Source organism: Hyperolius riggenbachi, chromosome 12, assembly GCF_040937935.1.
Source record: "Hyperolius riggenbachi isolate aHypRig1 chromosome 12, aHypRig1.pri, whole genome shotgun sequence".
Lineage (NCBI taxonomy): Eukaryota > Metazoa > Chordata > Amphibia > Anura > Hyperoliidae > Hyperolius > Hyperolius riggenbachi.
In genome coordinates, this window is record NC_090657.1 from 170,191,503 (window position 1) to 170,216,786 (window position 25,284).

Sequence of the window (25,284 nt, forward strand, 5' to 3'; positions counted from 1 at the left end):
ATGGTCCTGCCCAGGAGATTAAATCTTCTAGCCTATCACTGGGCAGTGGGAGTGACCAATGGGAGCTTTCTGTGACTAATCTTTAACCCAAGTGTAATACTGGCTTTCACCCTTTGTAGGTGCTGTTGGCTAACTAATCACAGACTTACTGGGATATTTGGCAAACTAAAAACAAAAATCATGTTTTATTATAGCCCAACAGTGAATAATCAATGTTATAAAAATTCATATGGATAGTTGACCTTGCTGGAATCACTGGTTATTATTTATTATACAGTGACCTTTTCTACCATATTTCGGATAGATTGGATTTGATCCAAAATCATAGTGACATATTGAAAACCACCATGTTTCCTTATATAAAACATTGTTTTTGTTAGCATGGTTTTATATCTCTAACATTATTGTTTAATATACAACACTGGTAACCATATAACATTTCTATACCATTCTGGATATATTCATTCAGGGAATCTTTATATTAACACGTATACATTTTCAATAACATTTTCATATTGTTACTGGTTTGCCCAGCTATAAGAAAAATAAAGGTATTTCCTAAGCCTTGTGTTTGTGTCTGGACTTTGGAAACACAAATATTGCATAGAAACCTTGCATGGGTTTTGGTTTCACATTCAATGTAGCCAGGTTTGAGCCATTGTATACAGATATTAGTCCATTTTTAAACACACTATTGTCACTCAGACTCCTCTTGTTTGCTATCTTGTCAAGTGTTTTGACCTAAAACAAAGAATGGTCTGATATCATTGTTCCCAGTAAGGTGAATGGGATTACCCATTGCAAATAGCACATCAGCTGACTGCCTGTTGTTCAACATCTGACCTTCCTTTAGAGACACATACAAGTCAGCCTTGCATGGCAATATTACATCGCCATATTAAAATATGCTCTGCCTTTTTCAATGATCAATGTATATATTAACCTACAATCACCATACATTAAAAAGTCTTTGTCTCCTGTACCTTAGGGGAAGGAAATTAATTAGGTTTATTTGTATCTGATCATATGCGGTTCAGTTTATCGGAAAAACGATATTCCGCCTTATGGAAATCTCGACAACATCCATAGTGTTGCCGCGTAACTCAGACATAGGAGCTGGTGAAAATTCATCTGGCTGTAACAACAATGGCTGTGCATCAGTGATTTCACCACTAAATAATTCTTGCGAAGTGTCAAATGCAGCGGAAGTGGTGCTAGTAGTAGCGCTGGTGGCTGAGCAAGATGAGGTGTTCTGTGTCGCTAAATACTCAACCACGTCCTGACAATCTTGGGAGGTGATGGGACGTGCCTTCTTCCGAGCACTGTACTGTGGGCCAGGTCCACACGAAATTACATTTACACGACCTCGCGCAGACCTGCCGGGTGGCCTTCCTCTGGCTCTGGCACTACCTCTTCCTCTACCTGTTTTGTCCATATCGGGTATGCACGGAGTGGTATATCACACTGCGTGCACTCACGTAGGTAGGTGGGTTCACTTAACTGCACAGGTATGCGCACTGATGCGGTGGGTTCACTGAACAGAACAGGTATACAGTGGCTGGTTCACAGAACAGGTATGCAGTGGCAGGTTCACTGAACACAACAGGTATGCAGTGGCAGGTTCACTGAACACAACAAGTATGCAGTGGCGGGTTCACTGAACAGGTATACAGTGGCGGGTTCACTAAACAGAACAGGTATACAGTGGCGGGTTCACTAAACAGAACAGGTATACAGTGGCGGGTTCACAGAACAGGTATGCAGTGGCAGGTTCACTGAACAGGTATACAGTGGCGGGTTCACTGAACAGAACAGGTATACAGTGGCGGGTTCACAGAACAGGTATGCAGTGGCAGGTTCACTGAACACAACAGGTATGCAGTGGCGGGTTCACTGAACAGGTATACAGTGGCAGGTCCACTGAACAGAACAGGCATGCAGTGGCGGGTTCACTAAACAGAACAGGTATACAGTGGCGGGTTCACTAAACAGAACAGGTATGCAGTGGCGGGTTCACAGAACAGGTATGCAGTGGCAGGTTCACTAAACACAACAGGTATGCAGTGGCGGGTTCACTGAACAGGTATACAGTGGCGGGTCCACTGAACAGAACAGGTATGCAGTGGCGGGTTCACTGAACAGGTATACAGTGGCGGGTCCACTGAACAGAACAGGTATGCAGTGGCGGGTTCACTAAACAGAACAGGTATACAGTGGCGGGTTCACTAAACAGAACAGGTATACAGTGGCGGGTTCACAGAACAGGTATGCAGTGGCAGGTTCACTGAACACAACAGGTATGCAGTGGCGGGTTCACTGAACAGGTATACAGTGGCGGGTCCACTGAACAGAGCAGGTATGCAGTGGCGGGTTCACTAAACAGAACAGGTATACAGTGGCGGGTTCACAGAACAGGTATGCAGTGGCAGGTTCACTGAACACAACAGGTATGCAGTGGCGGGTTCACTGAACAGGTATACAGTGGCGGGTCCACTGAACAGAACAGGTATGCAGTGGCGGGTTCACTAAACAGAACAGGTATACAGTGGCGGGTTCACTAAACAGAACAGGTATACAGTGGCAGGTCCACTGAACAGAACAGGTATGCAGTGGCAGGTTCACTGAACAGGTTTGCAGTGGTGGGTTCACAGCACGGGTATGCAGTGGTGGGTTCACAGAACAGGTATGCAGTGGTGGGTTCAATGAACAGGTATACAGTGGTGGGTCCACTGAACAGAACAGGTATGCAGTGGCAGGTTCACTGAACAGGTATGCAGTGGTGGGTTCACAGCACAGGTATGCAGTGGTGGGTTCACAGAACAGGTATGCAGTGGTGGGTTCACAGCACAGGTATGCAGTGGTGGGTTCAATGAACAGGTATACAGTGGCGGGTCCATTGAACAGAACAGGTATGCAGTGGCAGGTTCACTGAACAGGTATGCAGTGGTGGGTTCACAGCACAGGTATGCAGTGGTGGGTTCACAGAACAGGTATGCAGTGGTGGGTTCACAGCACAGGTATGCAGTGGTGGGTTCAATGAACAGGTATACAGTGGCGGGTCCACTGAACAGAACAGGTATGCAGTGGCAGGTTCACTGAACAGGTATGCAGTGGTGGGTTCACAGCACAGGTATGCAGTGGTGGGTTCACTGAACAGGTATGCAGTGGTGGGTTCACAGCACAGGTATGCAGTGGTGGGTTCACAGCACAGGTATGCAGTGGTGGGTTCACAGCACAGGTATGCAGTGGTGGGTTCACAGCACAGGTATGCAGTGGTGGGTTCACAGAACAGGTATGCAGCCAGACAGGAACAAGTTAAGCCTAACTAATCTTTCCCTGAGAGACAGTCTGCAGCAGCTCGCCCTACTCTCACTAACGCAGGCAGCACACGAGTGACCGTAATGGCCGCCGCTGCCTGCCTTATATAAGGGGGGGTGGGGCTCCAGGGGCTAGTGTAGCCTAATTGGCTACACTGGGCCTGCTGACTGTGATGTAGAGGGTCAAAGTTGACCCTCCATGTGCATTATGGGGCGAACCGAACTTCCGCAAAGGTTCGCCTGCGGGACGCGAACGCGAACCACTGAAGTTCGCATGGAACCGTTCGCAGGCGAACCGTTCGGCCCAACTCTAGCCCTGATAGCGGTGCGGCTGGTTCCGCGTCCAGCGCGGCGGGTGGTACACAACACATTTCTGGTGTGGCTGGGACTGATAGTCCACACAGGTTCAGAAGGACGCTGAGAGGCATAACTTTTATGACAGTCAGAAGGGAGTCAGCTGACCAAGCCGGTCAGCTGACGATTCAACCAGTTCCCATTGGTCCAGCACTTAGGGGAGGCGCTGGAGAGCGCTGTGCTATATATACCGGGTGCTGGTCATTCACTGGTTGTCTGCCGTTGCGATCACTACGTGGAAGTACTCAGACCTTATTGTCAGAATCTTGTGTTACCATTCTGTTATACTTCAGACTAGTTCCAGGGTGTTTATGATCACGGACCTCACACCCAAGACTAGGGACTTGTGTTACCATTCTGTTATACTTCAGACTAGTTCCAGGGTGTTGATGATCACGGACCTCACACCCAAGACTAAGGATTGTTTATTATCTGTTATGACTTACTGCTTTCCTGACCACTCTTCTGTTCACTGATTCAGTACTTCGCTATATCTGATACTCTGTTGCCAAACCCCTGCGTGCTTTAGGATTACCGAATCAGCTTTCTGTCTTTGTACTTTGTATGTCCGTGTGTTGCCGACCTGGCTTGCCCGACCTTGAGAACTATCTCCCCAGTTAAGAGATAGTTCACAGATCAGTCAGTGACATCCTCCTATTGGTGTCGCTCATGCTCTGGTCCTTCCTTCTCCCAGCCTGACTCCTCCCAGAGGGAGATTCTCAGGCTGCTGAAAGGTACTCATTCTCTAGTGCAGTATTCCTTACTGCCTTTGTACCTGTCCTCCAGATATTGTCCTCAAAATATCACTGTTGCACCAATCACTCATATCACTCAGGTGTCCAGAGGTTAGTAATATATCTGATTATCGGTGATACTGCAGATCATCAATAATCAGGTATATATCTGCATTTTTGGTGATACTGCAAATCACCAATAATCAGACCCTCTCTGTGTTACACTGATCGTTACAGAACGGCAGACCAAATTGCAAATGGACGCACTCACCATCCGTCTGGGCACACTTACCACTTCGGTGGAAAACATCAATAAAGTGCTGGGAAGCCACCAGACGTTAATTGACGCTTTGTCTGGATCTATACAAACCCTCCAGACGGCTGTGAAGGAAGTGCGATCTCCTCCTAGCACAGACATACGTATGCCTGTACCTGAAAAATTTTCTGGTCACAGATCTGACTTCCGAAATTTTAGAAGTTGAGTGTTGTCATACTTTGAGTTAAGACCTAATTCTTCAGGAACTATGGCCCAAAGGGTTACCTTTATTAAAACCTTGTTATCAGGCGATTCTCAGACCTGGGCATATAGCCTTCCCATCAGTCACCAGGCCCTAACCTCTGTAGAGGAATTTTTTAAAGCTATGGCTATAATTTACGATGACCCGTACATTGCTTCGACTTCTGAGCGGAAGCTCAAACTTTTACGTCAAGGCAAGAGTCCGGTTGAAGATTATGCTGCTGAATTTAGGAGATGGTCAGTATCGGCCAGGTGGGACACATTTGCCCTTTTAGATTGTTTTTTATCAGGGTTGTCAGACGAGGTCTCTCGATTTTATGTTAAGTCAGCCTGAACCTAAGTCCATCGATGAGGCCATTTCATCGGCCATCAGGATAGATCGCCGGCTGCGCTATCAGAGACAGACCTGGGGTAAAAACCATGTGAGAATGGTGTCCCACGCTGCACCCCCAGTGACTCCACCTTCACCCGCTTCACCTGCACCGGAGCCAATACAGATTGGTCGGTCAAAGTTGTCTCAAGTGGAGCGGAAACGCAGAATATCAGAGCATCTCTGTCTTTATTGTGCAGTGGGGGGTCATAGAGTGCAGAATTGCCCTAAGAAGTCGGGAAACGCTACTGCCTAGGTGTAGTCGGGGGTAATACCCTAGGCATGCCATTTTTACCCCTAGATGATAAACGTTTGCTTCTTCCCTGTACTATTTCGTGGGAAAATAGGTCTGAAGTCACTGAAGCCTTCATTGACTCGGGCTCAGCAGCTAATATTATGGATTATGAATTTGCAAAAAAGTTGGGTATTCCGGTCACCCCGGTAAAACCACAGATTCAGGTTACTGCAGTAGATGATTCCCCTCTGCAGGGTAACAGTTCTCTGTCACAGACTCCAGAAGTGGGAGTCACTATCGGGGTGTTGCATAGAGAAAATTTGTTTTTTTTGTGTTACGAATGACAACCTCCACGATCATTCTTGGCATGCCTTGGTTACACAACTTCACTCACCTTAGATTAATTGGGCCACTGGTCAGCTAACGAGCTGGTCTTCCCATTGTTTTCATCATTGTTTAGCGAAGGTAACCTTGGGTGAGACTAAGATTCACGTGGAAGGATTGCCAGATCAGTATTCTGAGTTTGCAGACGTGTTTTGTCCTAAGTCGGCCGATAAACTTCCTCCACACCGCCCTTTCGATTGTCCGATTGATCTCCGGTCTGGTTGTATGCCCCCTAGAGGTCATCTCTACAATTTATCTGGGCCCGAAAAGTTGGCCATGCAGGAATATATCCGTGAAAACTTAGCTAAAGGGTTCATTCGCCCTTCCCGGTTGCCTGCTGGAGCAGGTTTCTTTTTTGTAGAGAAAAAAGACGGAGGCCTTCGGCCGTGCATTGATTATCGGGGCCTGAATAAAATCACAGTAAAAAAATCGCTATCCATTGCCTTTGATAGACGATTTATTTACTCAGGCCACCAATGCTAAGATTTTCTCAAAGTTGGATTTGCGGGGTGCAAACAACCTGGTACGGATCAGAGAGGGCGATGAATGGAAGACGGCCTTTAAAACACCCGATGGGCATTACAAGTACCTGGTGATGCCCTTCGGGTTGTGTAACGCCCCGGCCGTCTTTCAGGAGCTCATTAATGAGGTGTTCAGAGAGGTTTTAGGCAAATTTGTCCTGGTATTTGGATGATATACTAATCTTCTCAGCCAACCTCTCAGAGCATAGGGATCATGTCAGGTTTGTGTTGCGCAAGCTAAGACAAAACATGTTATATGCCAAGTTGGAGAAATGCATTTTTGAGGTAACATCTGTCACCTTTCTGGGGTACATAATTTCTACCTCGGGCCTTTCTATGGACCCTGCCAAGGTGTCTGCTGTTCTGGAGTGGCCTCAGCCGGTGGGACTGAAGGCTCTCCAGAGATTCTTAGGGTTCGCTAACTACTATAGAAGGTTCATAAAGGGGTACTCCACAGTCAACGCACCCCTCTCCAGCCTCACAAAGAAAGGGGCAGATACTAACCACTGGTCCTCCGAAGCTCTTGCTGCTTTCTCCAACCTGAAGGAATTGTTTTGTACTGCACCCATTTTGAGACACGTCGACATCTCCTATCCCTTTATTGTGGAGGTAGATGCCTCAGAGGTTGGGGTAGGGGCTGTGCTGTCTCAGCGTTCTGGGTTGCAGGGAAGGTTACACCCGTGTGCCTATTTCTCTCGTAGATTTTCACCCGCAGAGAAAAACTACGATATAGGCAACAGGGAGCTCCTAGCCATTAAATTGGCCTTTGAAGAATGGCGTCATTGGCTAGAAGGAGCAGAACATACGATTACAGTTTACACTGATCACAAAAATTTGGAATACATCGAGGGGGCTAAGAGATTGAGTCCCCGACAGGCTCGGTGGTCACTGTTTTTCTCGAGATTCAGATTTATAATTACGTATACCCCGGGTAGTAAAAACATTAAAGCAGACGCTTTATTCAGATGTTTTGAGCCAGAGACAGCACAGCCCTCAGACCCAGAGACTATTCTCTCACAGAAAGTGGTGTTGGCAGCCACAGAGACCTGGAGGAACTGGACTGAAACTTTAAGTCCCTTCCAGCAGGATTTCCCTGAAGAAAAGCCTAAAGGGGTCATGTTTGTACCTTTGCCATTTTGCCTCCCCGATATTGCAGATGTTCCACTCCCACAAAAATGCTGGACATCCTGGTGCCACCAGAACACAGGACCTTGTTGCTAGGTGTGCATGGTAGCCTTCATTGGCAACTGACTGCAAGGAGTATGTGAGAGAATGAGCAGTGTGTGCAAGAAGTAAACCCTCCCGTCAGGCACCTGTGGGAACATTGCAGCCTTTACCCACCCCGAGTGAACCATGGACCCATTTGTCCATGGATTTTGTGGGCGAACTCCCGAAGTCTGAGGGCATGTCGGTCATTTGGGTGGTAGTCGACAGATTCAGTAAAATAGCCCATTTCATGCCCCTGAAAGGACTCCCCTCGGGCCAGGAGTTGGCCGATCTCTTCATCCTGCATATCTTCCGGCTACATGGCATTCCGGAAAATCTAGTGTCAGATCGGGGAGTCCAATTTGTTTCTAAATTTTGGAGGGCATTCTGTCATCAGTTGGGCATGGAACTTTCGTTTTCGTCGGGCTACCACCCACAGACCAATGGTCAGACCGAGAGAATTAATCAATCTCTGAAACAGTTTCTAAGGTGTTATGTTGCGGATGCACAGACTGATTGGGTCAAGTTCTTGCCGTTTGCAGAATTTGCACACAATAATTTGAAAAGCTCTTCTTCTGGATTCTCTCCATTCCAGGTGGTAACAGGAAGGTTGCCTAGGTTCTCCCCATTGCCAGTAGCTTCTACTCTGTTTCCAGCTCTGGAGGCTTGGCAAAAGTCATTTAAAAACATTTGGGGAATTGTAAATAAGAATCTAAAGAAGGCTTTTCAGAGTCAGAAAGGACAAGCTGACAAGAAACGTTCCGGCCAGGAGACTTGGTCTGGGTGTCCACTCGTCATTTGGCTCTAAAACAGCCTTCACCCAAGCTAGGACCCAGATTTGTGGGTCCTTTCCCAGTAACCAGGAAAATCAACAATGTTACTTATGCATTGATATTCCTGCCAGTATGCGTGGTGTGAGATCATTCCATGCATCCCTGCTTAAGCCAGCAGTGCATGTAGATTCCACTCCTCCTCCCCCTGTGATGGTGGATGACCAACCTGAGTATGAAGTGGAAAAGATTTTAGACTCACGTATTGTACAGAACTCAGTACAGTATTTGGTTCACTGGAAGGGTTATGGCATTGAGGAAAGAACATGGGTACCTGATTGCCGCATGCATGCGGATGAATTAAAGAGGGAGTTCCACACCCTACATCCTGAGAAACCGGGTAGGAGCTGTCCGGAGTCCACTCCTCGGGGGGTGGGGGGTACTGTGAGAAAACGTGGAAAAGCCGCCGTGTGTGCTCAGAACAAGGCGGCTGATTCCGCATCCAACGAGGCGGTTTGCACGCGTAGGCCTACATCTGCCAGTATGGCTAAACGCGGAGAAACCGCCACATGCCCTGATAGCGGTGAGGCTGGTTCCGCGTCCAGCGCGGCGGGTGGTAGACAACACATTTCTGGTGTGGCTGGAACTGATAGTCCACACAGGTTCAGAAGGACGCGCGCGCGCTGAGAGGCATAACTTTTATGACAGCCAGAAGGGAGTCAGCTGACCAAGCCGGTCAGCTGACGATTCAACCAGTTCCCATTGGTCCAGCACTTAGGGGAGGCGCTGGAGAGCGCTGTGCTATATATACTGGGTGCTGGTCATTCACTGGTTGTCTGCCGTTGCGATCACTACGTGGAAGCACTCAGACCTTATTGTCAGAATCTTGTGTTACCATTCTGTTATACTTCAGACTAGTTCCAGGGTGTTGATGATCACGGACCTCACACCCAAGACTAGGGACTTGTGTTACCATTCTGTTATACTTCAGACTAGTTCCAGGGTGTTGATGATCATGGACCTCACACCCAAGACTAGGGACTTGTGTTATCATTCTGTTATATGTCAGACTAGTTCAAGGGTGTTGATGATCACGGAGCTCAAACCCAAGACTAAGGATTGTTTATTATCTGTTATGACTTACTGCTTTCCTGACCACTCTTCTGTTCACTGATTCGGTACTTCGCTATATCTGATACTCTGTTGCCAAACCCCTGCGTGCCTTAGGATTACCGAATCAGCCTCCTGTCTTTGTACTTTGTATGTCCGTGTGTTGCCGACCTGGCTTGCCCGACCTTGAGAACTATCTCCCCAGTTAAGAGATAGTTCACAGATCAGTCAGTGACATCCTCCTATTGGTGTCGCTCACGCTCTGGTCCTTCCTTCTCCCAGCCTGACTCCTACCTGAGGGAGATTCTCAGGCTGCTGAAAGGTACTCATTCTCTAGTGCAGTATTCCTTACTGCCTTTGTACCTGTCCTCCAGATATTGTCCTCAAAGTATCACTGTTGCACCAAACACTCATATCACTCAGGTGTCCAGAGGTTAGTAATATATCTGATTATCGGTGATACTGCAGATCATCAATAATCAGGTATATATCTGCATTTTTGGTGATACTGCAGATCACCAATAATCAGACCCTCTCTGTGTTACACCGATCGTTACAGGTTCAAATTCAGAAAAGGGGACAGAGCCACAAACAGTTAATCAGATTTGTTTCATTTCATGGGAAAATACAAATTATTGATGCCAAAGACCCCAGAGCTCACAAACTTGGTCATTGAGTAGCGACTTTGTGTCCAGGTTACAAAAAGTGGGCGGAGCCAAAAACAAATTTCACTCTGAAAGTGTAAACTGCAGCCCTTCTTACACTGTTTATGGCAGGGTTCCCAAACTTTGCCCAGATGGCCACTGAGTGACTGAGATTAATATACAGGGAAGTGGGTGGAGCCTATAATAGCCAATCAAAGTTCACCTGCTGATTTTCAAGTGGAATATTTAAATTGCTGCCATTTTTACACTGCTAATAGCAGATGCCTCAAACCTGCTACAGTTGGTCATTGGGTAACTGGGGTTCAAATGCTGGAGAGGGGTGGAGCCACAAACAGCCTATCTGATTTGTTTAATTTCTATGGGAATATACAAATTATTGATGACAAGGACCCCAAAGCTCACAAACTTGGTCATTAAGTGTTTGTGCGTTAGGGTTAGAAAATGGGCAGAGCCAACACCAGTCAAATACATACCCGGGCAACGCCAGGTCATCAGTGGGTGGAGACAAATACAAATTTCACTGGGAAAATGTAAACTGCAGCCATTTTTACACTGTTAATGGCAGGGTTTTTAAACTTTGAACAGTTGGTCACTGGGTGACTGGAATTAATATTCAGAAAAGTGGGTGGAGCCTACAAAAGTGAATCAAACTTCATCTGTTGCTTTTCAAAGGGAATATTTAATTGCTACCATTCTTGAACGGTTAATGGCACAGGCCTCAAACCTGCTACAGTTGGTTATTGGGTGACTGGGGTTCAAATTCAGAAAAGGGTGTGGAGCCACAAACAGCCAATCAGATTTTTTCATTTCAATGCAAATTATTGATGCCAAGGACCCCAAAGCTCACAAACTTGGTCATTGAGTGTTTGTGCGTTAGAAAAAGTGGGCGGAACCAACACCAGTCAAATACATACCCGCGTCATCAGTGGGTGGAGACAAATACAAATTTCACTGGAAAAATATAAACTGCAGCCATTCTTACACTGTTAATGTCAGGGTTCCTAAACTATTGCACGGTTGGTCACTCAGTGAATATGATTAATATTCAGAACAGTGGGTGGAGCCTGCAAAAGTGAATAAAGCTTCACCTATTGCTTTTCAAGGGAATATTTAATTGCTACCATTCTTGCATTGTTAATGGCACAAGCCTCAAACCTGGTACAGTTGGTCATTGGGTGACTGGGGTTCAAATTCAGGAAAGGGGGTGGGGCCACAAACAGCGCATCAGATTTTTTCATTTCAATGCAAATTATTGATGCCAAAGACTACAAAGCTAACAAACTTGGTCATTGAGCAATTGTGTTAGGGTTAGAAAAAGTGGGTGGAGCCGACACCAGCCAAATACATACCCGGGCAACGCCGGGCAATCAGCTAGTTCTAAATATAATAATCAAGCCTTCAGCGAACACCGCGTTAGTACACAGTGTTCCCTCTCTGGCATCCGTCCAAACAGGAAATGACAGCTACAATTAGGACCCAGCAGGGTCGGAAACGCATCAGTTCTTTTTCTGCCATGTACAACTACTGTACCTTTTATTGATGATCGGACAAAAATATGGATTTTTAATACGATGAAGGAGTGTGGGGAACTTTGCTTTATAGTGAAGCATGGTTTTGAAAACTGCAATGCTGTACTTTGATATATTTTCAATAGATTTCATGGTGAAATCTATTGAAAATCTTTGTGCAGTATATTGAGGGATTTGATCCCCCTCTGACCAGATTCCGATCAGAGAGGAATAATCCGATTGCCTTATCTGTACAAAAGTAGCAGCTGGCCTGACTACTTCTTTGCACACTGTTCTGGCAGTTAGGCTGAGCAACTACCATTCAGTAAGTGCTTTTGAAATGAAAGAAAACCCAGAGAATCCCCTTTTGTTTTTATCCTGTTTAGCAATCAACCAAAGAATCGTTCCTTATCAATTGCCTTCATAAGCAGCGAATTTTCTATACAATACAATCGTAAAAATCGCATCGAAAGATTGCATTTGGTGAAAAAAATTTACAGTTAATGGGCACCTTTATAAGGAGATGGACTAGTCCAAAATCTGTCCAATTCTATCTATCTATTGTCAGTGGCAATGATGTAGGAATAAAGACATTTATAGTGCATTTTATTTTGAATCAAATGTACAGTACATGTTATTTGTATGGATTTAAAATGTTACAAATTTTCACAATAGGGATCCTTATAACATTTGTGTTCAACAGCTGCTGTTTCATTTTCCCAATCACCTGCAGAGGGCGCCAACGCAAAACAAAAGAACAACTACTCATCTTCTTTCTTTATGAGCTTCTTAAAGGAGAACTGTAGTGAGAGGGATATGGAGGCTGCCCTTTTGATTTCCTTTTAAGCAATACCAGTTGCCTGGCAGCCCTGCTGATCCTCTGCCTCTAATACTTTTAGCTCTAGACCCTGAACAAGCATGCAGCAGATCAGGTGTTTCTGACATCTTTGTCAGATCTGACAAGATTAGCTCCATGCTTGTTTCTGGTGTGATTCACACTACTGCAGGCAAATAGCCCAGCAGGGCTGCCAAGCAACTGGTATTGTTTAAAAGGAAATCAATATGCAACCTCCATATAACTCTCACTACAGTCCTCCTTTAAAAACTGAGAAATGTAAACTGACAGAGTGCCCTGAGGATAGGAACAGACGTCCATCCATCTCAACCAATGATTGGCAGAAGAAGCCTGGTTGCCATAGGTTACCGCGCCATGCAGATCAGCAAAGCCGCACATCACATTCACATGATAACCTTGGCTGCCCCAGCATGCTTGCTTTCATTACTGGCCTGTTTTTCATCTCTGCGATGTGAAAGAGGAGAATGTCTCTGCTGATGTCACGTTCCCCAAGGGATGAATTGTTCCTGCAGACCTCGCAGAAGAACATCACTTTTTAACGCCATCCCTTCCTGATGCGAACAGCGCCTAGAGGGCCAAATGCCGGCATGTTCAAAAGTGCACCTGCTTACATAACCGACAGCAGCCCAGCATTTCTCAGGCAAGGAGTTATCGCAGACCTCAGAACACAGCTAGGCTGCTATAGAAATTATTCAGCTACAGCCGTGATGGGCATGATTGGCTGCAGACGGTTCTCAGAGATTGAGCTATACAACAACGCAGCAAGGTGTAAACAATGTTATAAGTTTCCAATCCACACATAAAGAATAAAGGCTAGAAGGCTAGAATGCAGATTGAAAATATTACCATACTACTACTACTTCATAATTATCTCTCCTTATTATTGACCTCATGATTTATCTCACCTTGGGGTCGATTCAAATAACCACCATGAATTAGCTTAACTCACGATACTCGAATAGCGTGACCGTTATTGCAGTAAAGCATTTAACTAAGTTAAAACAGTCTTACCTCAGTATGGAGGTTTAGGAATCTACTTATTGGACACCAAAAAAGACAAAGCGTTTTGTGGGACTCGCCCGCTTCCTCGGGTCAATACAATGGTGTCTTAGAGGATAGCAGCACAGACTCAGTATGTCCAATATAGTAAGATACCAATCAGCCTCCCTACTTGTACTAATGTACTAGAATATAGTGCATAGAGAAAATATTGCTTATACCATTGACAAATACTCTTGAGACATACTATCAATAATCTCTAATACTGATTAAATGGTTTTTGATATATATTTAAAATACATTGTCATTTAGCAGCGTCAGTATACACATACAGTATATATGTATTTTTGTTTGTAGGCACTGACCTAAAGAAGCGTACCGAGACCCATGAAACGTGTTGTCCTTTCAATCATGCTGCTACATTCACCCTGTGGTTTGGGTTCTTCCATCTAGAGTGGTAAAGACACCTCATCATCCTCATCCCCTTATTATTTTTTGATTTCAATATATTTATTAAAAATGGTTCATTAACATGAACAATAACAAGTTGAGCAGTTATACATAATGTGGACATCAATAGGTGCAACCCACGCAGAGGAGCACTCACACAGAACAAACCATGGTTGGAAGACGATGTGGCAGCTCGTGGCCTCATGTACCAGAAAGTCAGAACCAGGATATTGATCATGTACACATCAAAACAAACTGAAATCTGGAAGGTTTCTCGGCGACCAGAGTCGAGAACCAGTGTTCACAGAAAGAGCTAATTGGGAGAGAAGAGGGAAACCATCCCAATTCTTCTCAATATGCCCCCACCTCTCGCCCGAGATGTAAGGCAAGCAAAGGGTGCAGTGAAGACAGGAAAGAGGGAAAAGAAAGAAGGGGAGAGAAGGGAATATGGAAGAGGAGTCCTAGGGAGCGTGAGAGAGCTCAACAGGTTGTGTATAGATCAGCATCTAACCCTGGGAATGCAAGATCGATTCATGGTTGCCATATGCAGAGCTTATTATTATTTTTTGTTTCATCACATTACCTATTATTGGGCACCTCCACACCCCAGTATTCCAAAACCTGACAGTTCTGATAGATTTTAACTACTTGCTTTTTCGCTGGAGTGGTCCTTTACTCTGGTGAGTGCTGTCCCTAACGGGTGTCCTGGTGGAGGTCTCATTCCCAGATTTAACCCTTTTCCTGCCAGCCGATTTGACCTAACAGCAAACATCTACTGCCAACTTTGCCAAGCAGTTTTTAGATATTTTGCACTCATTAGGTTTACTTAAAGAGACTCTGTAACATGAAAAACATCCCCTGGGGGGTACTCACCTCGGGTGGGGGAAGCCTCGGGATCCTAATGAGGCTTCCCACGCCGTCCTCTGTCCCACGGGGGTCTCGCCGCAGCCCTCCGAACAGCCGGCGACTGTGCCGACTGTCAGTTCAATATTTACCTTTGCTGGCTCCAGCGGGGGCGCTGTGGCGACTTTCAGCACGGAAATAGACGGAAATACCCGATCTCCGTCTGGTCCGCTCTACTGCGCAGGCGCCGGAAACTTGCGCCTGCGCAGTAGAGCAGACCCGACGGCGATCGGGTATTTCCGCCTACTTCGGCGCCGACAGCCATCAGAGCGCCTGCGCTGGAGCCAGGAAGGTAAATATTGCGTCACCGCTGTACGGAGGGCTACAGCGAGACCCCCGAGGGACGCAGGACGGCGTGGGAAGCCTCATTAGGATCCTGCGGCTTCCCCCACCCGAGGTGAGTACCCCCCAGGGGCCGTTTTGTCGTTACAATTCCTCTTTAAGATTTTTGAAAGAAAACCTACATGAAATAGGACATATTATATATCATTTTTCCTGTAATGAATTGGGCTTGAACACTGAAACAAAATGTTGTATTTTGTCTGGAGCTATAACAACATTTTTTAGTGAAATACTGTGTGTTAAAAAAAAAGTGAAATAAAAAATAAAATAAAAAATTCTGTTGTGTTTTTTTCAAAGAATAATTACACTGACAAAAATGTTACTGTTTGTAAAAGCCCAGATTCTGTTGAATCCAACAATACCGGATATGTATTAGTATCCCACTTTTTCTGTCCTGGAATAGGTGCACCAGTACAGGTAGCCAAATATAGGTGCAGCCAGTATAGGTAGCCAGGAATAGATGCCCCAGTCCTGGTAGCCAGGTGTTAAGCTTGGTGGTATATTCTCAAGAGTCAGCATGTGGTGTATATCCTGACGTGAAGGAGGTACACAAACTAGCACAAGGAACCAGGATATCCCCAGTTTAGTGGAGGAGAGGACTGACTCCCGTAGGAGATGTGGCGCACAGAGCGCACAGAGCAGGCGTAGATCCGAGCAACCACAAACAATACTTAAATACAATGGATACGATATTCCTAGCGAATTACAATTACAGCTATCAATGAAGCTACAAATGACTGACTAACATATGTATATATTGGCGATGAACCGATATATAACATAAGCAAGGAACGCTAGCTAGGAACTTGAATGATACAAGAAACAGGACTCAGAAGGATTCGCTACTTCTACACAGAAGTGAGCGCAATCCACACAAGGTAACAGGAACAGGACTAGGAGGGATTTGCTACATCTACGCAGAAGTGAGCGCAATCCACACAAGGCAACAGGAGCAGAACTGAGCTAACTAAGCACGGGTGATCACGATACGCGCAACCTACCGAAACGTGCTAGAAGCTGACTGACTGAACACAGGATATAAACAGTTCGGGTACGTATATATCAGTGATACTGATGTATGAACGTAACACGAATACAAGGAAAATAACAAACGCGCTAGTATGCGTATATCTTGGCGATGAACCGATCTATGATGCAAGACTAGCAAAGTAACAATTACTGATAACAAGAGGTGAACTGGAAGGACTCACTGACCCCTTCGCAGGAGTCAGTGCAGTCCACACGAGATCTAGGAATGGGGGGCCTCGGACAGAGTAACAGACTGAATCTGAGACTATGATAGCCCATGCAACATTGCAGGAAGCAGTCCTTTATACTGAGGTCATCCAATGGGAGCAGACATGCAGATTCCCACACAGGTGAATGGTAATCAATCACAAGCTGACAGCAGGAAAGGGCAGACAATGTTATGCAGCCTGCAAGAAAGGGATTGCAACTCCATTGCAACAGACAATGTTTGTTTTCATAAAAGCATATTAACCTGTCATTAACTTCAGAGCGACTGCAGATGGAATCAACGCTCAGTATAAGCGCACACAAAACTATGCGAGCAAATGCACGCAAATAAATCAAAAACTGCTTGTCTTCAGTAAAACTGCAGCCAGCAGAACATGCTGCAGAAGTGATCATAACACCAGGTATAGGTGCAACCAGTATAGGAAGCCAGGAATAGGTGCCCCAGTATAAGTAGCAGGTATAGGTGCCCTAATATAGGTAGTAGGTATAGGTGTCCCCAGTATAAGTAGCGGGTATAGTTGGCCCAACATAGGTAGTAGGTATAGGAGCCCCCAGTATAGGTAGCAGGTATAGCGGCTACTGCAGGGAGGGGGGCCGACATCATCCTCCCTCCCTCCACATGGGCCCCCCTCCTGTGGCCCCCTGCAGAGATGGAGCACAGAGGTCAGTGTGTAATTACCAGGGCTGTGGAGTCGGTACAAATATCCACCGACTCCGACTCCTCAGTTTAGGATTCCACCGACTCCGACTCCTCTAATTTGCATATTACAATCTTGAAAGTATGTAACATGAAATTCGTCTCTTAACTGCCAAGCTTAGGAATTTTAAAAGACAAGTGAAGTGAGAAGGATATGTAGACTGCCATATTTATTCCCTTTGGTCATAGACTAAAACTAGTCCTTGGTAAGAGTACTTGAAAAAGGTACAGACCGGAACAAAGAACATCTATGTGGCCCTAGGCAATGCAACTGTGGGTACATGTAAGAGTGATGTGCAGGTACTCTGCAGGGGAATGAGGAGATTCTTCCTCTATTACACATTCTTCATGTACAATCTGAACCAGGTTTATGGGTGATAGACAACACCTCTGTGTTCAATGTGCACAACATTCTCAATGGATTCCCTGCAGCTCTGTGGGGAGTGCATATGTAGAGTATAGTACTACTGTGTAACAAAGTAAACCTGAGACAGGTGAAATTAAAGTTTTATACATACCTGGGGCTTCCTCCAGCCCCCTTCAGGCTAATCAGTCCCTCTCTGTCCTCCTCCGCCACCTGGATCTTCTGCTATAGGTCCAGGTACTTGAGCCATTCTGGTGTAGTGAGCATGCACACACTCTGCCGCCGGGAGTGAACTACACCTGCGCTGCACTATTGCAGAATGCTCCTGGCTGTAGGAGCGGCACGCGGCCGGACTGAGCTGACTGGCCGAATTACCGGGACTCATAGCAGAAGATCCAGGTGGCGGAGGAGGACGGCGAGGGACTGATTGGCCTGAAGGGGGCTGGAGGAAGCTCCAGGTATGTATAAAACTTTTATTTTCATCCGTCTCAGGTACCCTTTAATTAGTAGTCACCAAACCAAATTTTAACAACATATTAAATGACTTGATTTTCTGAGCAAAGAGAGTGCATACATTTGCATAAATCAGCATCAACACAGAATGATTTCCATCTCATTGACCATCTCTATTAGTGACACGGCTACACATCAGGCTTTATTCTTACAGCATAGATGTTATTTAGTATATATAAGAGATTCCTGTGTACACATCATATATACTGTACAGTCACAATCAGATGTGTATATCTGACTTTAAAAATACGGGCACTGCTTTATTGAAGCAGCACAAGTAACTAATTTTGATTGGTTTATTTCATTTTTGTGGACTAAGCACAGCTATTACTGTATATATAAATTATTTATGATGACTATTATCTAAGAAATAGAACATTTTATCATATTTTCTATTTTAATTACAGTTTAAATTCACTAGGAGTCGGAGTCGGTGCATTTTTCCCGACTCCGACTCCAGGCACCCAAAATTGCTCCGACTCCACAGCCCTGGTAATCGCTGGCTCCACGCAGTGTCCCCTCCGGCCGCAGGCTCCTCTCTCCACTCCTGAACTCTGTATGATGTGTCATTACTACGCATCATACAGGAAGTAGAGAGGAGACGGCTGCCGGCAGGGACACTGCATGGAGCGAGCGATCAGGTGAGTATTTACACACTGACCGCTGCTCCAGCTGTGCAGGGAGGCAGAGGAGGGAGGCTGGCTACTTATACTAGCTAGCCTAGTGCTAGCTAAAGGTTTTGCAGCCATGCAATCCTTACATTAACCCTGGGGGACTCAAAAGCTGCAAAACCTCCTGAGCGGTGTAACGCTTAGGAGGTTAATGCCTACTATAATTGCGTATAAACTGTTTTAGCATAACACATCTACATACATACATACACCACCACCATTTTTATCTAAGATTTTATCTAAGAAAATAGATTAAAGTGTAACTGTTGGGCATAAAATAAAAAATCAAGTCTTTATTGTTATCTGGTAAACAAGTAATAAGGATGCTAAGTTAAAATCGCTATTACTTTTCTTGTTGATAAATGATCATTCCCCAGTTTACCTGACTCTTATTTGGTACACACAAAATTTGGTAAACAAAAAGGAAGTTGCAGGGCATGCTGGGTTGTCCTTTTTTGCTTCTCTACTTCCCCTCAGACTTAACTAATGCAGCCTGATTGGCTGAAGCCTCTTTCCCTCCTGTTTCCCTTTCCACACCTCTGTTCCTCCCTGATTGGGCAATATTTCTCATGCTGAGACAATGCACTTTCTATAGTGAAGGGGAGGCAATGCATACACAATCAGGCAGAGGAGTGTAAGGGAGGAAATGACATCCGGATTGGCTTCAAAATAGACACAGTTAAAATGGGAAATGCTAAGTAGGATTTTCTCTTTTTTTTTACTGTAGAAAAATCCCTAAAATCAAAATGTGGACAGTGCAATACATATGTTATGTAATTAGAGCAAGTATTTATCTACTAATACATGTGGTTGTTTTTTTCTGAGATAGTATGGCTGACATCTCCTCTTTAAAAAAACAGATCACCAGACTGTAAACTGAGGGGGTCTTTACAGCCACACCACAGGTCCTGCTACCACATTGGGTCGTCCATCAGTCGGATAATCACCTCAGGTCGGTTGTGTGTTTTTGTGGTCACTTAGGTTCACGATATGACCATTATTTGGGCCCACCCACAGTCTGCTGTGACCATGTACCCTTTACCACTGCCACGCTAAGCAGGTGGTTTCAATGCACGTCGCTCAGTGCAGAAACTAGGCGTCCCATAGCAGCAATGTTATACAGCGTGGGACTTGTAAGGGTAATTTGGGGATCTGGCGATCGCCACACCCTGAATTACAAGTAGCAATGGGAGAATAGTATTTTACCATGCCAGGGATTTCAGTGGCAGCATGAAGGCTCACCGCCTTCATTCAGCTGACCCTGCGCCCTGCTCACCGGGTGTGTACATATGTATGCACGCCTGCCACTCACTACACATACCAGTCGTGTCCTCTAATGGCTGTGCCATGCTAGGTGTGTGCCATATACTTTCCCTCTATAGCAGAGCCAGGACAAGGTCCTCCAGCACCCAAGGCTGAGACACCAAAGTTTGCCCACCCATCCATCCCACCCCAGTTGTCACACACTGGTGATTGCTATTAGATTAAGAGGCACCCCCAGGGTCCCCAACCCCCTCAACACCTTAATCTCTAGTTATCTGGCTTGCAGTCACTGCCATGTATCCCCTTTTCTTATTTCTCTCTGCTTCAAGCACAATAGAGGAATGATAGCTGAGTGAGTTGTGCATCCCTACTACACTGCGCCCTGAGGCTGGAGCCTCTCTCACCTCTGCCTCAGACCGGCCCTGCTGTGTTTGGAAAAGGTGTGCAACTTTAACGCTTGCCATGAGTGCTATTTTCCCTTAGTACACCACCAGCGGGGAGGATCTGGAGGTCAATTAGGTATATTCACTAAACTCCGTTCAACGTAGGTAGAAAGATTACCGGGTTTTATGCGAATTACTTTAGTCCTTACATAATTTGTGTAACTCGTATTATATAATGAACACCTACATTGCCTGTTACACAGGTGAACATATAACACGATTGCTTGCATAGTTTAAAAACAAATATATGCAGTGGAGGTATCATGGAGGTATCTTATCTTTACTACTTTAACCACTTCAGGACCACAGTCTTTCTACCCCTTAAGGACCAGGCACTTTTTTTCCATTCAGACCACTGCAGCTTTCACGGTTTATTGCTCGGTCATACAACCTACCACCTAAATGAATTTTACCTCCTTTTCTTGTCACTAATACAGCTTTCTTTTGATGCTATTTGATTGCTCCTGCGATTTTTACTTTTTATTATATTCATCAAAAAATACATGAATTTTGGCAAAAAAATGATTTTTTTTAACTTTCTGTGCTGACATTTTTCAAATAAAGTAAAATTTCTGTATACATGCAGCGCGAAAAATGTGGACAAACATGTTTTTGATAAAAAAAAAAACCCATTCAGTGTATATTTATTGGTTTGGGTAAAAGTTATAGCGTTTACAAACTATGGTGCAAAAAGTGAATTTTCCCATTTCCAAGCATCTATGACTTTTCTGACCCCCTGTCAGGTTTCATGAGGGGCTAAAATTCCAGGATAGTACAAATACCCCCCAAATGACCCCATTTTGGAAAGAAGACATCCCAAAGTATTCAGTGAGAGGCATGGTGAGTTCATAGAAGATTTTATTTTTTGTCACAAGTTAGCGGAAAATGACACTTTCTGACAAAAAAAAGAAAAAAAAAAAGTTTCCATTTCTTCTAACTTGCAACAAAAAAAAATGAAATCTGCCACGGACTCACTATGCTCCTCTCTGAATACCTTGAAGTGTCTACTTTCCAAAATGGGGTCATTTGTGGGGTGTGTTCACTGTCCTGGCATTTTGGGGGGTGCCTAATTGTAAGCACCCCTGTAAAGCCTAAAGATGCTCATTGGACTTTTGGCCCCTTAGCGCAGTTAGGCTGCAAAAAAGTGCCACACATGTGGTATTGCCGTATTCAGGAGAAGTAGTATAATGTGTTTTGGGGTGTATTTTTACACATACCCATGCTGGGTGGGAGAAATATCTCCATAAATGACAATTGTTTTATTTTTTTTACACACAATTGTCTATTTATAGAGATATTTCTGCCACTCAGCATGGGTATGTGGAAAAATACACCCCAAAACACATTATACTACTTCTCCTGAGTACGGCGATACCACATGTGTGGCACTTTTTTGCACCCTAACTGCGCTAAGGGGCCCAAAGTTCAATGAGTACCTTTAGGATTTCACAGGTCATTTTGAGAAATTTCGTTTCAAGACTACTCCTCACGGTTTAGGGCCCCTAAAATGCCAGGACAGTATAGGAACCCCACAAATTACCCCATTTTAGAAAGAAGACACCCCAAGGTATTCCGTTAGGAGGATGGTGAGTTCATAGAAGATTTTTTTTTTTTTGTCACAAGTTAGCGGAAATTGATTTTAATTGTTTTTTTTCACAAAGTGTCATTTTCCGCTAACTTGTGACAAAAAATAAAATCTTCTATGAACTCACCATACTCCTAACGGAATACCTTGGGGTGTCTTCTTTCTAAAATGGGGTCATTTGTGGGGTTCCTATACTGCTCTGGCATTTTAGGGGCCCTAAACCGTGAGGAGTAGTCTTGAAACCAAATGTCGCAAAATGACCTGTGAAATCCTAAAGGTACTCATTGGACTTTGGGCCTCTAAGCGCACTTAGGGTGCAAAAAAAGTGCCACACATGTGGTACCGCCGTACTCAGGAGAAGTAGTATAATGTGTTTTGGGGTGTATTTTTACACATACCCATGCTGGGTGGGAGAAATATCTCTGTAAATGACAATTGTTTGATTTTTTTTTACACACAATTGTCCTTTTACAGAGAGATTTCTCCCACCCAGCATGGGTATGTGTAAAAATACACCCCAAAACACAATATACTACTTCTTCTGAGTACGGCGATACCACATGTGTGACACTTTTTTGCAACCTAGGTGCGCTAAGGGGCCTAACGTCCTATTCACAGGTCATTTTGAGGCCTTTGGATTCTAGACTACTGCTCACGGTTTAGGGCCCCTTAAATGCCAGGGCAGTATAGGAACCCCACAAGTGACCCCATTTTAGAAAGAAGACACCCCAAGGTATTCTGTTAGGAGTATGGTGAGTTCATAGAAGATTTTTTTTTTGTCACAAGTTAGCGGAAAATGACACTTTGTGAAAAAAAAAACAATACATATCAATTTCCGCTAACTTGTGACAAAAAATAAAATCTTCTATGAACTCATCATACACCTAACAGAATACCTTAGGGTGTCTTCTTTCTAAAATGGGGTCACTTGTGGGGTTCCTATACTGCCCTGGCATTTTACGGGCCCAAAACTGTGAGTAGTCTGGAAACCAAATTTCTCAAAATGACTGATCAGGGGTATAAGCATCTGCAAATTTTGATGACAGGTGGTCTATGAGGGGGCAAATTTTGTGGAACCGGTCATAAGCAGGGTGGCCTCTTAGATGACAGGATGTTTTGGGCCTGATCTGATGGATAGGAGTGCTAGGGGGTGACAGGAGGTGATTGATGGGTGTCTCAGGGGGCGGTTAGAGGGGAAAATAGATGCAATCAATGCACTGGGGAGGTGATTGGAAGGGGGTCTGAGGGGGACCTGAGGGTTTGGCCGAGTGATCAGGAGCCCACACGGGGCAAATTAGGGCCTGATCTGATGGGTAGGTGTGCTAGGGGGTGACAGGAGGTGATTGATGGGTGTCTCAAGGTGTGATTAGAGGGGGGAAATAGATGCAAGCAATGCACTAGCGAGGTGATCAGGGCTGGGGTCTGAGGACGTTCTGAGGTGTGGGCGGGTGATTGGGTGCCCGCAAGGGGCAGATTAGGGTCTAATCTGATGGGTAACCGTGACAGGTGGTGATAGGGGGTGATTGATGGGTAATTAGTGGGTGTTTAGAGGAGAGAAGAGATGTAAACACTGCACTTGGGAGGTGATCTGATGTCGGATCTGCGGGCGATCTATTGGTGTGGGTGGGTGATCAGATTGCCCGCAAGGGGCAGGTTAGGGGCTGATTGATGGGTGGCAGTGACAGGGGGTGATTGATGGGTGGCAGTGACAGGGGGTGATTGATAGGTGATTGACAGGTGATCAGTGGGTTATTACAGGGAATAACAGATGTAAATATTGCACTGGCGAATTGATAAAGGGGGGTCTGAGGGCAATCTGAGCGTGTGGGCGAGTGATTGGGTGCCCGCAAGGGGTAGATTAGGGTCTAATCTGATGGGTAACAGTGACAGGTGGTGATAGGGGGTGATTGATAGGTGATTGATGGGTAATTAGTGGGTGTTTAGAGGAGAGAATAGATGTAAACAATGGATTTGGGAGGTGATCTGATGTCGGATCTGCGGGCGATCTTTTGGTGTGGGTGGGTGATCAGATTGCCCGCAAGGGGCAGGTTAGGGGCTGATTGATGGGTGGCAGTGACAGGGGGTGATTGATGGGTGGCAGTGACAGGGGGTGATTGATAGGTGATTGACAGGTGATCAGTGGGTTATTACAGGGAATAACAGATGTAAATATTGCACTGGCGAATTGATAAAGGGGGGTCTGAGGGCAATCTGAGCGTGTGGGCGGGTGATTGGGTGCCCGCAAGGGGTAGATTAGGGTCTAATCTGATGGGTAACAGTGACAGGTGGTGATTGATAGGTGATTGATGGGTAATTAGTGGGTGTTTAGAGGAGAGAATAGATGTAAACAATGGATTTGGGAGGTGATCTGATGTCGGATCTGCGGGCAATCTATTGGTGTGGGTGGGTGATCAGATTGCCCGCAAGGGGCAGGTTAGGGGCTGATTGATGGGTGGCAGAGACAGGGGGTGATTGACTGGTGATTGACGGGTGAATTACGGGTGATTGACAGGTGATCAGGGGGGATAGATGCATACAGTACACGGGGGGAGAGGTCTGGGGGGGGGGGTCTGGGGAGAATCTGAGGGGTGGGGGGGTGATCAGGAGGGGCAGTGGGCAGGGGGGGGATAAAAAAAAAAATAGCGTTGACAGATAGTGACAGGGAGTGATTGATGGGTGATTAGGGGGGTGACTGGGTGCAAACAGTGGTCTGGGGGTGGGCAGGGGGGGGTCTGAGGGGTGCTGTGGGCGATCAGGGGGCAGGGGGAGGGAAATCAGTGTGCTTGGGTGCAGACTAGGGTGGCTGCAGCCTGCCCTGGTGGTCCCTCGGACACTGGGACCACCAGGGCAGGAGGCAGCCAGTATAATAGGCTTTGTATACATTACAAAGCCTATTATACAATGTAAGTGCGGCGATCCGGGTGCTAGTAACCCGCCGGCGCTTCCGAACGGCCGGCGGGTTACGAGCGGTGGGCGGAGCCAGTCCCCGGTGGCTGATCGCGTCACGAATGACGCGATCGCCGCATAACCACTCCCGCAGCCGCCCCCGCCGATGGGCGTATTGCGGTCGTTTGGGCCCGGACTTTGCCGCCGCCCATCGGCTGGGGGCAGTCCTTAAGTGGTTAAAGGAGAACTGTAGTGAGAGGTATATGGAGGCTGCCATATTTATTTCCATTTGAACAATACCAGTTGCCTGACTATCCTGCTAATCCTCTGCCTCTAATACTTTCAGCCATAGGCCCTGAACAAG

The 25,284-nt window shown here is 45.7% G+C and overlaps 1 long non-coding RNA gene across 1 annotated transcript in view; it reads right to left on the reverse strand.

Moving 5' to 3' along the window:
* Positions 1-25,284, reverse strand: part of LOC137541455 (uncharacterized) — a 49,066-nt gene that overhangs the window by 9,984 nt on the left and 13,798 nt on the right. Inside the window, exon 2 of the long non-coding RNA XR_011025167.1 lies at positions 13,912-13,995. This is a non-coding gene — a long non-coding RNA (uncharacterized lncRNA). The remainder of the gene's footprint in view (positions 1-13,911; positions 13,996-25,284) is intronic.